Genomic DNA, 16,422 nt, shown 5'->3' with positions numbered 1-16,422 from the left:
GCTCCAGAACCTGTGCTCTGACAGAACTCTAGCAGCTTCAGAAGAGGACAGAAAAGAAAGATTGTGTTGCTGGATGTTGCATCTGGTAAAAGGGATTGAGAAACTGACCCAACGATCGGGAACTGGCCCAGGAATTGAGAGTTTTCTGGGCATTTAATGCCTTGGTGTTGATGCTGGTTCCTGCATCTGGCTGTAGATGGTGTTTACTTTCTCTAGCTTGTCGCAAGAAGGCTGTACATTTTTTCAAGGTCTTCTGCCAATAGTCACCTTGGAATGAGAGGCATTCAGCAAAGATTCCCACGTGCTTTTACCAGACAGACTGAACATGATATCCCAGTACCTTGGAGAGCAAAATGTTTATGAGCCAGTATACATCAGTCCTGGGGTCAGGGCAATTGTTGATTGATATGTGCTAAGTATTGGCTCATTGTTCTTGCAGTGAATGATAATATAACATTGCACATGGGTGTAGGTTGATTGTAACAGCAGAGCTGTCCTCACTGGCTGTGTGTAGGAGATTTAGTATCCGGATCACTGCTGTGAAATTGTTGCCATGATTGTGCCAGAAAACTTTCATTAAACATTGATTTCTTGCCTTGTTAATATTATTCCAGCTGTGGCTATTGCTATTCTTGTAATTAACTAACAGTAATCGGTGCTGATCTTGGAGGGATGCGAGGAGCTGTGTCTATGTCTGTAGATTAGGGGGGAGGTGTGTTTGTGCTTTAGAATGGGAAGAAATTGATTATTTTTGGTTGGGAAGTCCATGTTTCTGGTTTGAGAAGATGTGGTCTTGTGTTTTTTGTTTGGGTGTAATGTTCCCTCTGAATTTCTCTTCTACTGGGCAGGTAACAAATTCCTCAGAGCATCACATTTTTGTCCACAGGCACATTGCATTTATACAATTCCCTATCTTTAACAGTCCTGTACAATTTCCACCTCTTAATCGTCCCAATCCTCCGTCACTCTTAGCAGTTAATATCATAATTCTGCTTTTTCACATGTTCCAAACTGCCTGTGCTCTCTGTGATGCCAATCTCTGTTTCCTCCCCCACTTCCCAGTCCACCCCATCCCGCTCGTCCTGGTCCACCCCAACCCACGCAGGTCCCCATTCTTGCTGATTGTTTCCAAGGGTGGAAACCTGATGCTTCATGGGCCCAGAACTTGAACATGCCTCAGTCCCTCCCTTCACAGGCCAGCAGCTACTGGGGAAATTCCAGGTCTCTGCCCTTCGCGCAACCCTTGACCAATGAATCTGGCATGCTCTTGCCTTCTGAAACTATATCTCTGTCAAGGCTCTGAGGCTTTGTCTCGCCCTTCTCACTTCACGTTGCCCCCACCCTTTGTATCTGTTAAGAACCCCGTTGATGTTAAATGTGAAGGTAACTTGGAACACCGGTTCTTAGCGGTGTACATATTCAATTTTGTATATATGTGAACCAAGAAAAATATGTGAACCAAGGAAGAAGTAGTCCAGTCATGTGAACAATTAATAAAGAATATTTATTAACGTAAAAGGGGGGGAAAAACACAAGACAATAATACACTACAACATGTAAGTACACTAATGGCTATGCACACTATTGCATGAAATTACCCCTTGGTGTGCAACTACCTACAATCCTGGAACTCTGCAGATGCCCCTTTGTTCCCCATATTATGTCGTTCTATGAGCTAAATTCTGCAAATAAAAACCATCTTCAGTTTCAATGAAGGCAAAACCTGCTCCTTTTTGGGAGACTGTTTTGCAGCTGGCTGCGAGTGTGATGTTAGCAGTGAGTGCCTGTCTCCACTTTAACCCAGTCATTGTGCTATGGACATACCATTGTTTCCCTTTGATCTTTTCCACCCTGTGGAGTCGACCTTTGGCATTTAATATGTCAATTTCCTTATCCACTTTGACGTTACCATTTCCACACCCCCATTATTTTCCTCTAGTCACATAGGTAAACACTGGCCTTTCTCAATGATATGATAATTCACATCTCAACATCGCTTCAGACATCTTCCACTTTTATTTTCTATTATCCCAGTTTCATATTTTAATCTTAATTTTCACCAATTCTTAACAGTACCATATTTGACTCTAAGCTGAGGTTCTGTACAGTTATCCACACCATGGCCAAGACTGCCAATTTCCACCTCTGCAATGTTGCCCGATTTGCCCCCTGCCTCAGCCATCTGCTGAAACCCTCATGCCTGCCGTTGTTACCTGTGACTTGAATATTACAACGTACTCCAAGCCAGTCTCCTGCCTTCTATCCTCCTTCCCAAAACTTGAGCGTATCCAAATCTCTGCAGCCCATATCCTAACTCATATCAAATCCTGTTCACATGTCACCCCTGTGCTCACTGGCCTCACTGCGCCGAGGACCGTGGTTTGATCCCGGCCTCGGGTCACTGTCTGTGAGGAGTTTGTACATTCTATCCATGTCTGCGTGGGTCTCACCCCCACAAGCCAAAGATGTGCAGGATAGGTGGATTGGCCACACTAAATTGCCCCTTAATTCGGGAAAAGAAAGGAATTGGGTTCTCTAAATTAAAAAAAAACCTTTGCTCACTGATCTGCATTAGCTTTAGATCTAACCATTCCATGATTTGAACATTCAAACCTCTTCTTAAAATCCATCAATAGTCTTACTCCTTTCTACCCTGTAACCTCCTCCAGCCCTACAACCCTCCAAGAACTCTGCATTCCTCCAAACCTTGTGCATCCACTACATCCTTTGCCTCACTGTTCATGCCCCACTCATCTGAAGAATTTCTTCCGCCCCTCTTGAGGTATCTTTGCTCCACCATCAGAGGCCTTCAGCTGTCAGGACTTTGAGTTCTGTAATTCCTACCTAAACCCCTCCACCTCTTTCTTTAAGACACCCCCTAGAATCCAGCTCTTTGACTAAGCTTTTGGTCCCATGCTTCGATATCTCCTCCTGTAACTCAGTGTCAAATGTTGTTTGATGCTCTTCAGAATGTTTTCCTATATTAAAGAGTCTGTATAAACACAAGTTGTTGTTGCTGAACTCTCAGACCAACACCTGGGCGGTATTCTCCAGTCCCCCAATCCCGTGTTTCTCGGTGGCACGCCATTCGCTGGCAGTGGAATTCTCTACTGCTCCCACTTATCAATGGGATTCCCATTGAAGCCATCCCACACCGCTCGGAAACCCGGGGGCACGGGTGCGCTGCTGGCGGGAAAAGAGAATCCCAATGGCTGAAGAATTCCGGCCTTGGTGTGCTGCCCTGGGGCGTTCCCGAATACACCGTGCAAGCATTCCTGTCTCTAATTGTATATTATGAGCATTTCTATGGGGTCAAAGCATGAACTACATACAGCTACCTCACAAGCCGCACTATCCCAGCATGGTTTACAGATCTCCATCCAGCTTTCTAGAAACTGAATGCTTCCCGTACCAGCCTCCCTGGACAGGCGCCGGAATGTGGCGACTAGGGGCTTTTCACAGTAACTTCATTGAAGCCTACTCGTGACGATAAGCGATTTTCATTTCAAATTTTCATTTTCATATTGCCGATTTAATAGTGACAAATGGAAGGTCCTGCATTTTAGTGAATGACGAGCTCATCTAGATGCACACCAATGGGATACTAATTAAAATGCAGCCAGCAAAGGATCTATGCGTACATGTTTGAAATGCGAAGATGCAAATACATTATGTGGGTGTGTGACTCACTCAACATAGTGAAAGGCTAGGAGGCTGGCAAAATGATCCACACTGGGAGTGCTGCACAATTTGCTTAACTATCTTACTGGCACTAGAAAGGGTACCAGCAAGGGTAGCGGGGAGTTAGCGGTAAAATAATCTGCAAAGACTAGGGCTAAGTGATGCAAAGATTCAACAACAACTATTATTTGTACCGCACCTTTAACGTAATAAAACTTGCGCAAAGTATTTCCCCGATGTCAGCTTGAAGTAAGTTGCAAGTCGTACTAAATAAGAGGGTTAAATTATTAAAACCCTCTCCTGTCAGTTCAAAGTTGCTTTCTGCTTTTAAACTCGAACTTGTGCAGTCACTTTCATTACACATTACAAATAAAACAGCACAAGGCAGTTTTCGCTTAATTTCAATTCAGTTTGTCAGATCTTGGATATTGTGCATGGATTTTCAATCCACATGCACAGCTGCTGCAGAAACTATGAATGTGCAATGCACAGAAGCCGTATACATTCACAAGAAGGCCAAAACTTTGGCCTTGTATTAAACTCCAGAGGCTTGAGCACAACAATCTAGGCTGACACTCAGTACAGCATTGAGGGAGTACTGCATCACGAGAGGTGCCACCCTTCAGACACAATATTAATATGATGCCCCACCCGTCGTCTCAATGGATGTGCCTTCTCCCCATAACCCCTGACCCCTAATTAATCAAGAACCTATCTATCTTTGCCTTAAAGAGGCTCAGTGATTTGGCAAAGCGTTCCACAGATTCACCACCCTCTGGCTGAAAAAATTCCTCCTCATCTCAGGTTTAAAGGATTGTCTCTCCAGCCTGAGACTGTGGCCTCGGGTTCTAGTTTTTCCTACTACGAGTAGAAAAGTCCTCTCCACAACCACACTATCTAGGACTCTCAGTATACTGTAAGCTTCAATAAGATCCTCCCTCATCCTTCTAAACTCCAAAGAATACAGATCCAGAGTCCGCAACCGCTCCTCATATGACAAGCTCTCCATTCCAGTAAATAGTCTTGTTAACCTCCTCTGGGCCCTTTCTTAGGCCAGCACATCCTTCAGACCCATAAGACTGCGTACTTAGCCCCCTACTATGCTCCCTATACACACACGACTGTGTGGCAAAATTTGGCTCCAACTTCTTCCACAATTTTGCTGATGACATGACCATAGTGGGTCGAATCTCGAACAACGATGAGTCAGAGTACAGGAGGGAGATAGAGAAACTAATGGAGTGAAAACAATCTATCCCCCAATGTCAGCAAAACTAAAGAGCTGGTAATTGACTTCGGGAAGCAAAGTATCGTACACACCCCTGTCTGCATCAATGGTGTCAAGGTGGAGATGATTGACAGCTTTAAATTCCTAGGTATGCAGGTCACCAACAATCTGTCCTGGTGCACCCACACCGACTCTACCACCAAGAAAGCACAACAGTGCTATACTTCCTCAGGAAACAAAGGAAATTCAACATGTCCACACTGACTCTTACCAACGTTTACAGATGCACCATAGAAAGCATCCTATCTGGCTGCATAACAGCCTAGTATGGCAACTGTCGGCCCATGACCATAAGAAACAACGTCATGAACGCAGCCCAGTCCATCATGTGAACCCACCTCCCATCCATTGTCTGCACCTCCCGCTGTCTTGGGAAAGCGGGCAGCATAATCAAAGACCCCTCCCACCCAGGGTATTCACTCTTCCAACTTCTTCCATCGGGCAGAAGATACGAAAGTCTGAGAACATGCACTAACAGATTCAAAAACAGCTTTTTGCCCGCTGTTACCAGACCATAAGAAACTACAGTTACCAAACTCCTGAATGATCCTCTTTTGGAGTTACTAGACTCCTGAATGACCCTCTTATGGACTGATCTGATCTCTTCACATCTCTACTGGTTGCACTCCTGTATGCACTCTACTGATTGCAGTCCTGAGTATTGCACTCCTGTATGCATCACCCAATGCCTGTGTCATGTATTTACATTGTGTATTTATGTATGCCCTATGTTTTTTTAATGTATGGAGTGATCTGTCAGGACTGTACACAGAACAATACTTTTCACTGTACCTCAGTACACGTGACAATAAAACAAATATAAATACCTTAGATGCAGGGTCCAAAACTGCATACAATACTCCAAATGGGGTCTGACCAGAGCCTTATACAGCCTCAGAAGTACATCCCTGCTCTTTTATTCTAGCCTTCTCGACATGATGCATTTGCCTTTCTAAGTGCTGACTAAATCTGTGCGTTAACCTTAAGAGAATCTTGAACTAGGACACCTAATGTATCTGATCTCCTAAGCCTTTCACCATTTAGAAAATAGTCTGAGCCTCCATGCTTCCTACCAAAGTGTGATCACGTCCACTGGTTCTCCTTTGTCTAACTTCCTTGTTACCTCCCAAAGAATTCAAACAGATTTGTCAGATATGACCTCCCCTTGACTAAGCCGTGCTTACTCAGTCCTATTTTATCATGCACTTCCAAAAACTCCACGATCTCATCTTTAATAATGGACTCTAAAATCTTAACAACGACCAAAGTCAGGCTAACCGGCCTATAATTTCCCATCTTCTGCCTCCCTCCCTTCTTAAACAGCGGTGTTACATTAGCCACTTTCCAGTCCTCTGGGACCCTCTCTGCCCCCAGTGATTCCTGAAAGATCATCACCAATGCCTCCACAATCTCCTCAGCTATCTCTTTTAGAACCCTGGGGTGTAGTCCATCCGGTCCAGGTGATTTATCCACCTTCAGACCTTCCAGTTTCCCCAGAATCTTCTCCTTAGTGATGGCCACTCCACTCACCTCTGCCCCCTATTCTCCTGAAGTTCTGGTATCCCACTGGTGTCTTCCACCGTGAAGACTGATGAAAAGCAACTATTCAGTTCATCTGCCATTTCTTTATTTCCTATTACTGCTTCTCCAGCCTCATTTTCCAATGATCTATTGCCTATTCTTGCTCCTCTCTTACCTTTTATATATATTTTTAAAACTCTTGCTATCTTCTTTTATATTACTAGCTAGCTTAGACTCATATTTCAACTTTTCCCCGTTATTGCTTTTTTAGTTGACTTCTGCTCGCTTTTAAAGGCTTCCCAATCCTCTGGCTTCCCACTAATCCCTGCCACCTTGTATGCTTTTTCTTTTGATTTAAGCTGTACTTGACTTCCCTTATCAGCCATGGATGCCCCTTAGCATGTTTCCTCCTCCTTGGGATGAATTTCCCCCAAATAACCCCCCAAAACTCCTGCCATTGCTGTTCCATTGTCTTCCCTGCTGGGCACTCTTTCCAATCAACCCTGGCCAGCTCCTACCTCATGTCTTTGCAGTTACTTTACTCAATTGTAATACGTTACATCTGATTCCAGCTTCTCCCTCATAAACTGCAGGTTAAATTCTATCATATTGTGGTCACTGCTCCCTAAGGGTTCCTTCACCTTAAGTTCCCTAACCAAGTCTGCCTCATGACGCGTCATCAAATCCAGAATTGCTTGTTCCCTAGTGGGCTCTGTCACAAGCTCCAAAAAATCATTAGACATTCCACAAATTATTTTTCTTGGGATTCGGTATGAACTTGATTTTCCCACTCCACCTGCACATTGAAGTCCCCCATGATTATTGTCATATTGCCTTTCTTATATGCCTTTTCTATCTCCTGTTTAATTTTCTGCCCCACATCCTGACCACTTTAGTGGGCCTGTACATAACTCCCATCAGGGTCTATTTTCCTTTGCGATTCCTCACCTCTACCCACAGAGATTCTATGCCTTCTGATCCTATATCGCTTCTTGTTATCAATTTAATTTCATTCCTTAATGAAAATGCAACCCCACCACCTCTGCCGATCAGTCTGTCCTTTTGATAGGACACACATTCTTGGATATTTCGATCCCTGCCCTGATCCCCTTGCAGCCATGTCTCTGTGATGCCCACAATATTGTACCAGCCAATTTCAATGTGCACAATGGGCTAATTTACCATGTTGTGTATACTGTGCACATTTAGGTACAACACCCCAGTCCTGCATTGACCGCCTCCTTTCTCATATTTATCCCCGTTTTTGCTCTGCCTGAAGTTAGATTCTTTGTGAGGGCGAGATCCAGATCGCGGCATTCTGTTGAATCTCTTGAGACGTTTCAAGCATTGTGAATCTCGTGAGAAGTCCAGCCACCAAGTCGGGTGCGACTGTGGCCGCTGAATCACGCAGCAAGTCTTTAATTGTAGCCGTGGATTTGAGGTTTGTTCAATAATGCCACACTGGAGTTATAATTTCCATTAATATTAATGGAAGATCCAGGATGTTGTTGCTTTTGGATCGTCACCTCTAGACTCAACTATTTCAACCTGCCGGTCTCCCACATTCTGCCCTCGATAAACTAGAGTCACCCAAAACTTTGCTGCCCGGGTCTTTAAATTAGCAAATTCCATTCCCCCCTCACCCCCTGTGCTTTCTGACCTACATCGTGATTTTAAAATTCTTATCCTCATTTTCAAAGTCCTCTGTGGCTTTGCTTCTCCATGTCCTTGTATTCTCCTCCAGCCCCACTACCCTCCGATATCTCTCCGCATCTGTAATTGCACCTCTTGGGTATCCCTGATTTTAATTTCTCCACCATTGGTTTCCATGCCTTAAAATTTCCACGGCCCCAAGCTCCTTAGCATCTTCCCTAGATCTCTCTACCTCATATCTCTCTATCCTCTCTTAAGACCTATTTCACCAAGCTTTTGGTCATCTGATCATGTATTTCCTGATGTATTTGTTTTATAATACTCTTAATATGCCTTGGGATGTTTAATTGCGTTAAAGGTGCTGTGTAAATATAAAACCATGGATGAGGGAACAGCAAAGCTTTATTAAAGTGACACGGGGGATGTGAGGGTAGAATTAGAGTGAGGCTGTAAAAATTGGGGCTTTTCTCACTTGAAGGTTTAGTGAAGGTTAAGGGGGAATCAACTAATTGAGAGTTTCAAACTTATTAAAATAGTGACAGATTATCATTGATGAACGAAGGGCAAGTTAGAAGAAATGCTTTCACGCAGAATTACTACCATACAAGGAGCCATTGAGACAGACTGACATTGTTTAAAAGAGAATTGTATAGGGACATGGAAAGGAAGAATCTTTAAAGATACGGTGAAGGGGCAGAGAAATGGGATCAAGAGCCATGAAAGTCAGCTGTGAGGCTATGATTGATGAAATCACAAGAGGCTGAATGGTCCCAGTGTAATTTCCATCTGTGGCACAAGTACAGAGCTAGAAAATGCTTTGATAATCGCTCTCTCTGCTCATATTATCCAGTTTCACCATGCCATTCCAACAGACTGAGCTCACACGTACAGTTGGTTCTGCATACTGGCCTTGAATTCGGCTCCCTGTTGGGTTGAGCTGTTGTTTGATTCCAGGGAGTGGATTTTTGTTGCAAATGAGCGGCCGAGCGGTGAAAGAATTCTAATTGACACACTTATTTTTCCACTCTGCCAAACAAATGCTTGCAAAGTTTATATGCTCTGTTATAACGCTGCAGTACTGCTATCACCGAGATCCTCAGTTCGGAGAATTCCAAATCATCTTCAACATACCCACACTGGAGTAGAATAACTACATGCACCCACCAACTGCGAATCAGGTGTTTCTAAACTCCATGGGCTGAGACATAGAGTATGAGAGAAAGACATATTTATATAGTACCATTCATGAACACAGTTGTGATATAGAAAATGCAGCAGACTATTTGCACACAGGAATATCCCACAAACAATATGATAATGACCAGATGATCCGTTTTTGTGGCAATGATGGAGGGATGAATATTGACCAGGACACCAATGATAACTCCTTAATTCTTTTTAACATAGCACCCTGGTATCTTTTGCTACCACCCAATAGGGCAGTCATTACATCCAAAAGACAGCATCTGCAACAGTACAGCGCTCCCTCGGTACTGTGCAGGTTTTTAAAAAAAAAATTTAGAGTACCCAATTCTCTTTTTCCAATTAAGGGGCAATTTAGCATGACCAATTCACCTACCCTGCACATCTTTTTGGCTTGTGGGGGTGAGACTCATGCAGACACGGGGAGATTGTGCAACACAGGTGTGTCACCATAGAATTTATGCTCAAGTCCTGGACTGCGACTTGAACCCACAACCATCAGCCACTGGGGTGAAAGTGCGACCAACTGAACCATAACTGACTTGCGTTTGGGTTTGACGCAAGGCGATTGAAGGATCGGGGCAAGGGAATTAGTTTGGGATTAACACTGAGAAATAAAAATAGGGCAGTGAAATTAATTTGAGATAGTTACAGGGTGAAAGAGAGAATGGGGCAAAGCAAGTTGGTTGGAATTGGTACAGGGACATGGAGAGTAGAGAAGTAGGATTAGTTTGGAATTGACACAGGGAAATAGCTGCAGCTATACAAAACGCTGGTTAGACCCCACTTGGGAGTACTGTGAGCAGTTCTGGCCACCATACTGTAGGAAGGATATTTTGGCCTTGGAGGGAGTGCAACGCAGGGTTACAAAAATGATACCTGGACTTCAGGGGTTAAGTTACAAGGACAGATTACACAAATTAGGTCTGTTTCCATTATAATTGAAAAGGTTATGGGGTGATCTGATCAAAGTATTTAAGATATTAACAGGGAAAGACAGGGTAGATAAAGGTAAACTATTCCCACTGGTTGGAGTTTCTAAAGCTAACAGGGCATAGTCTAAAAAGTAGGGCTAGATCGTTCAGGAGAGATGTTAAGAAGAATGTCTTCACTCAAAGGGTGGTGGAGGTTTGGAACTCTCCCACAAACAGCAGTTGAAGCTGGAACAGTTGTTAATTTTAAACCTGAGATAGATTTTTGTTAAGCAAAGATATTAAGGGATATGGGCCAAAGGCAGGAGGTGTTTGGGTTAGGCCACATATCAGCCATGGTCTCATTGAATGGTGGGACAGGCTGGAGGGGCTGAATGGCCTCATCCTGTTCCTATGTTTCTATGAAGTGCAAAGGAGGATGGTGTGGGATGCATTTGGCATCGATACAGAGAATGCGGAGCAGTGGAACTTGTTTGGGATTACTAAAAGGCTTGGAAAGAGAATGGGATTAAGGTTGGATGTTGGGGCAACAGGGAAAATAATGTAGGGCAATGGAATTAATTATGAGATAGGTGTAGCTGTAGCAAAGAACTGGCACACCGATGGGCTGAATGGCCTCTTATGCTATGTGCCTTTACTTCTATCGTCCCTGGGTGATTAGAAAGTGATTACAAATATTCCTTCAGGAAAGTGCGGGGCAGGGATGGACTAAATATTCCATGTCTTGCCACAAGAGTGTTCAAGGCTGCAGAGATACCAGCATCAAGGATGTGGTGAATTCTGAGAAAAACATTGCGCTTTGTGATTAATGTAACCATTAATGCAAGTGCTTCAAAACCCAGGGCTGTGAAATGCCAGAAATCCTACAATAAATCACAGTGAAAGACTTTAATTATGAATAAAATTGTATTATACATCAATTGAGGTTTTATTTGCAGGTTAGTATGGTTTCCATTTTTCAAATTAGCAACAGGTTGTCATAGCTAATAAAATCAACACTGAGACACAACAAACTTATCCCAGGAGAAATCTAATATGTTTCTTTCTCTCTGTTTCGCCCTCTCTCCTTTCCTGGCCCCTGCCTGTTGACCAGATTTGTTTTGACGTACTTTCTGCAGCTCATTCCCCAATATTCCAGTGATATTTGAATTCTAACCCTAGCCCTAACCCTAATCCCCAGAGTCTATCTTAGTCTCTGTATGTATTGGCTCCATACACTCATTCACAATTCTAGAGTTAAGTATCTCCCTGATCTGTTTCTTATTTTTTTTGCATGTGTTTTGCTGAACTATTTATGTCAGTAGTGGGTACTGTGCACTTTATTTAGTAAGCTATTTATTTGAGATGGTGTCTGTTATGTTTAAGATTTATTTAGATGCTGCCTTTTTCCCTGACATTTTGTCTGGTGCCCACTTTCAGCTGAATTTTCATGTCGGTAGACTCTAGCTGGGCCTCTCCAGCTCTCTCCTTGCACCAGTGAATATTCCCCTGCTTGTAGCTAATTTAACTGAAGTGACTTGGTACATTCCCCTCCATCTGGATTGCACTTCATTGAGCACTTCCAGCTCTTGCTGTGTTTTGCTGTTAACTTCCAGGCCTTACTGGTGATGACGCTGAATTTCTTTTTGGTACCAGAGAGAACATTTCAAATGGATCTGCCTTCGATATTTTAATCAGAAACGCCCATGGATAGAAAAGGTTGAAAACTGGACAAAATAACTCTTGCTGCCTGATTTAATTAACAATTAAAATATCAGTAGCTGGCATCCTGGCCCAAAGCTGAGTAACATGTCTAGCTATCCATACCCCAGGCTTATATTATTACGTGAATAGTTCGGGGTAGTGGGCCCAGATAGGCTACTCTTTCAGAGGGTCTTTGCGGACTCGATGACCTCCTTCTGCACAGTAGGAGTTCTATGGTTCTAAAACTCTCAGCTATTTCTCCTCCACTCCCCAAGACTGCTTTTGACACATGATTAAACACGTTTAACAAAATATTCCCCTCCCCTATCCTGTCCCCAATATGCTCCAAATTCCTACCGTGGGGGCAGCATGGTAGCGCAGTGGTTAGCACAGTTGCTTCACAGCTCCAGGATCCCAGGTTCGATTCCCGGCTTGGGTCACTGTCTGTCCGGAGTTGCACGTTCTCCCCGTGTCTTTGTGGGTTTCCTCCAGGTGCTCCGGTTTCCTCCCACAGACCAAAGATGTGCGGGTTAGGTGGATTGACCATGCTAAATTGCCCCTTAGTGTCCTAAAAGGTTAGGTGGGGTTACTGGGTTATGGGTGTGGGCTTAAGTGGGGTGCTATTTCCAAGGGCCGGTGCAACTCGATGGGCCGACCGGCCTCTTTCTGCACTGTAAATTCTACGATAGATATCACATGCTGAATAGAATAGCTCTCCTATCTTCAGTAGTTGCATATGCTGAGCATATAATCAGAATCCATCTGCAATTTCCAACATCTGTAATCCCTGGGTGTGAGATGTCACAAAGTCTTTGACTCTGTGGAAAGAAGGTGCTCTTCATTGAAATCAAACCCATGTTTCCAAGGGTAAAGAACGTAGGGTGGAATCACTGATTTTAGGTGAAGGAATGAGTTAAATTTAGGTTTTCATTCATGTGCCTTTGGGTTTGTTCCTGGATATTGGGTTCTATTATTCCATCTGACGTTTTATTCCTTCAAAAATTGTATTAGTGGACTAGGAAATGGTATCCCTTGCAAACATTATTGCAACTCTTTAGGGAGGGATCCAGATCAAGTGAGAACCAGAGCCAGGAAAGGTGATCCTACAGATGAAATATTTCTGGTCGGATTGTGAATTGGTTGTGCTATAGGAGCCAATATAGGTAATGCAATCTGAATGCTCTGACTGGGTTGCTCATGGATGGATGGGGTGGATACTTGCCACAGGGGGAGTGCAGCGAAGGATCGCCAGACTGATTCCCGGAATGGCAGGATTGTCATCTGAGGAGAGTTTGGGTTGACTGGGCCTGTATTGACTGGAATTTAGAAGAATTGAGAGGGAATCTCATTGAAATGTGTAAAATAGACAGGGCTGGACAGACTGGATGCAGGGATGTTGTTTCCTCGGGCTGGGGGGGGGGGGGGTCCACAATCTCAGGATACAGGGTGGGCCATTTAGGACTGAGATGGGGAAAACTTCTTCATTCAGAAGGTGGTGAACCTGTGGTATTCCCTACCACAGAAGCCATGGAGGCCAAGTCACAGAACATATTTCAGAAGGAAATGGGTTTCTAGAAACTAAAGGCATGAATGGGTATGGGGAGAGAGAGCGGGCATATGACATTGAGATTGTGTATCAGTCATGATCATATTGAATGGTGGGGCAGATTCGAAGGGCTGGATGGCCTATTCCTATTTTCTATGCTTCTGTGGACAATCCATGTTCGACAGTCCATGTTCAATATAGAATTGCAGCTGATGTTACTGCACCAGCAACTCTGATGTTGTGAATTCCGCTATAAATTCTGACATTGAGTTAGCAAACTTGGTCATTTATGAGCTAGCTCGGAAAAATAGCCATGAAAGCCACTGCGCTGTTGCAAAAACCCAACTGATTCCACAAAAATCTTCAGGATACCTTGCCACCCTGGTGCAGTTTAGTCAACATAACAAATCCTGTTCCACAAAACCTGGTTGCCAATTAGCCCCACACTGACCATCTCCCAAACATCAATAAAATGAAAGACGGAGTCATTAATCATGTGATGCCTGGTTGCCCACTAATCTACCACTGAGACTCACCACATGGGACTGCAGCACCTTATGAGGAATAAAGGATGGGTGATGAATGCCAATCATGTCAGTGCATCCAGTTAAGTTAAGCAAAAAAAAAAGGAGCAGAGAAATATATTCCAAGTTAAAAAAAGATTTGCAGTGAGCAGACTTGAAGTGAAGTAAGTTTGAGAGAACCCCTGATGATCCTAGAAAGCAGCTGATGGTTGTGACTCCATGTTGTGGTATTGGGAGAAAAAGTACCTATTTGAACTAGTGATGTTCTGCTTAGTAAACCAAAGATCAGAAATTATGCTTGGAACGGGACACTCAAGCGTTTTGGAAATCCAGGGGAAAGGAATCTGAGAAGGCAAAATTGAAACCCTGCAAGTTGGGACACTTTTAGATCATAATCTTCAAGGGCAATAATTAGTAGTTCGGAGAACAAGTAAAGAAGTGCTCTTGAGAATTGGATATAATCTGATATTAAGCATCTTCTAAAGGTTTAATTTAAAAGGTTACGTCATGGCAAGCCTGGGTTTGCTCCTCTTGCTGCATGTGGGAAGACGCAAACATTTCCAGTGCCCGGGAACAGCATGCGTGCAGGAAGTGTCTCCAGCTGCAGCTCCTGAAAGCCCGGGTTTCGGAGCTGGAGCGGCGGCTGGAGACACTGTGGAGCATTCGCGAAGCTGAGAGTGTCGTGGATAGTACGTATGGAGAGGTGGTCACTCCACTTGCAGGAGGGGAATGGGTAACCACCAGGCAAAACAAGAGAGCTAGGCAGGCAGTGTAGGAAACGCCTGTGGCCATTCTCCTGCAAAATAGAGATACCGCTTTGAATACTGTTGAGGGGAATGAACTCTCCGGGGAAAGCAGCAACAGCCAAATTTGCTGCACCATGATTGGTTCTGCTGCAGAGGGGAGGAATGAAAAGTGTAAGAATGCAATAGTTATGGGCAGCACGGTGGTGCAGTGGTTAGCACTGCTGCCTCACGGTGCTGAGTACCCAGGTTAAATCCCGGTCCTGAGTCACTGTCTGTGTGGAGTTTGTATGTTCTCCCTGTGCTTGCATGGGTTTCACCCCCACAACCCAAAGATGTGCAGGCTAGGTGGATTGGCCACGCTAAATCGCCCCTTAGTTGGAAAAAAACGATTTGGGTACTCTAAATTTATATTTTAAAAAATAATGCAATAGTTATAGGGGTTTCAATTGTAAGGGGAATAGAAAGGCGTTTCTGTGGCCTCAAACAAGACTTCAGGGTGGTATGTTGCCTCCCTGGTGTTAGGGTCAAGGATGTTTCAGAGCGGTTACAGGACATTCTGGAGGGGGAGGGTGAATAGCCAGGGTCGTGGTGCACATTGGTACCAGCAACACAGGTAAAAAAGGGATGAGGTCCCAAAAGCAGAATATAGGGAGTTAGGAATGAAGTTGAGAAGTTGGACCTCCAAGGTAGCGATTTCAGGATTACTACCAGTGCCACGTGCTAATCAGAGTAGAAATAGCAGGAAACATCAGATAAATACGTGGCTAAAGACATGCGTGAGGGGGAGGGTTTCAGATTCCTGGGGCATTGAAAAATGAAAATCGCTTATTGTCACGAGTAGGCTTCAATGAAGTTACTGTGAAAAGCCCCTAGTCGCCACATTCCGGCGCCTGTCCGGGGAGGCTGGTACGGGAATCGAACCGTGCTGCTGGCCTGCTTGGTCTGCTTTAAAAGCCAGCGATTTAGCTGTGTGAGCTAAACCAGCCATTCCAACCATTGGAACTGGTTCTGGGGGAGGTGGGACCTGTACGAACTGTACAGGTTACACTTGGGCAAAACCACGATTGATGCCCTGGGAGAGTATTTGTTAGAGTGGTTGGGGATGGTTTAAACTAGTGTGGCAGGAGGATGTGAACCTGTGCAAGGAGTCCGAGGAAGAGGAAATACGGACAAAAACAAAAGATAAAAAGGGGAATAAGAAAAGTGACAGGCAGATAAACCAAGAGCCAGATTCAAACAGGGCCACAATGAAAAATATTGGGTGCAGGACTAGTAACGTTAAAAAGACAAGCTTCAAACCTTTGTGCTTTAACGTACGGAGTATTTGCTTTAAAGTGGATGAACTAACCAGACAAATAGACGTAAACGGGTATGATATAGTCGGGATTACAGATACATGGCTGCAGGGTAACCAGAGATGGGAACTGAATGTCCAGGGATACTCAGTATTTAGGAAAGACAGACACAAAGGAAAAGGAGGTGCTTAGAATTCAGCAAAGAAGGACCAAGGGATTGATTCTGAATGGGGAAAATAGAGTACGAAAGTAAGCTTACAGGGAACATAAAAACTGACTGTAAAAGTTTCTACAGGTACATGAATAGAAAGGTGAGGATCTGGTTAGAGAGGGGGACTCCCAGTGGGTTA

General features: G+C 44.1%; 1 protein-coding gene across 5 annotated transcripts in view; it reads left to right on the top strand.

The window, feature by feature from the left end:
- ube2f (ubiquitin-conjugating enzyme E2F (putative)) overlaps nt 1-16,422 on the top strand; it is a 238,460-nt gene that overhangs the window by 129,176 nt on the left and 92,862 nt on the right. The window lies entirely within an intron of this gene.

The sequence above is a fragment of the Scyliorhinus canicula genome, chromosome 2 (assembly GCF_902713615.1).
Source record: "Scyliorhinus canicula chromosome 2, sScyCan1.1, whole genome shotgun sequence".
Taxonomy (NCBI): domain Eukaryota; kingdom Metazoa; phylum Chordata; class Chondrichthyes; order Carcharhiniformes; family Scyliorhinidae; genus Scyliorhinus; species Scyliorhinus canicula.
Note: the sequence above shows the minus strand (reverse complement) of the source record. Positions and strands in the feature narration are given on the sequence as shown.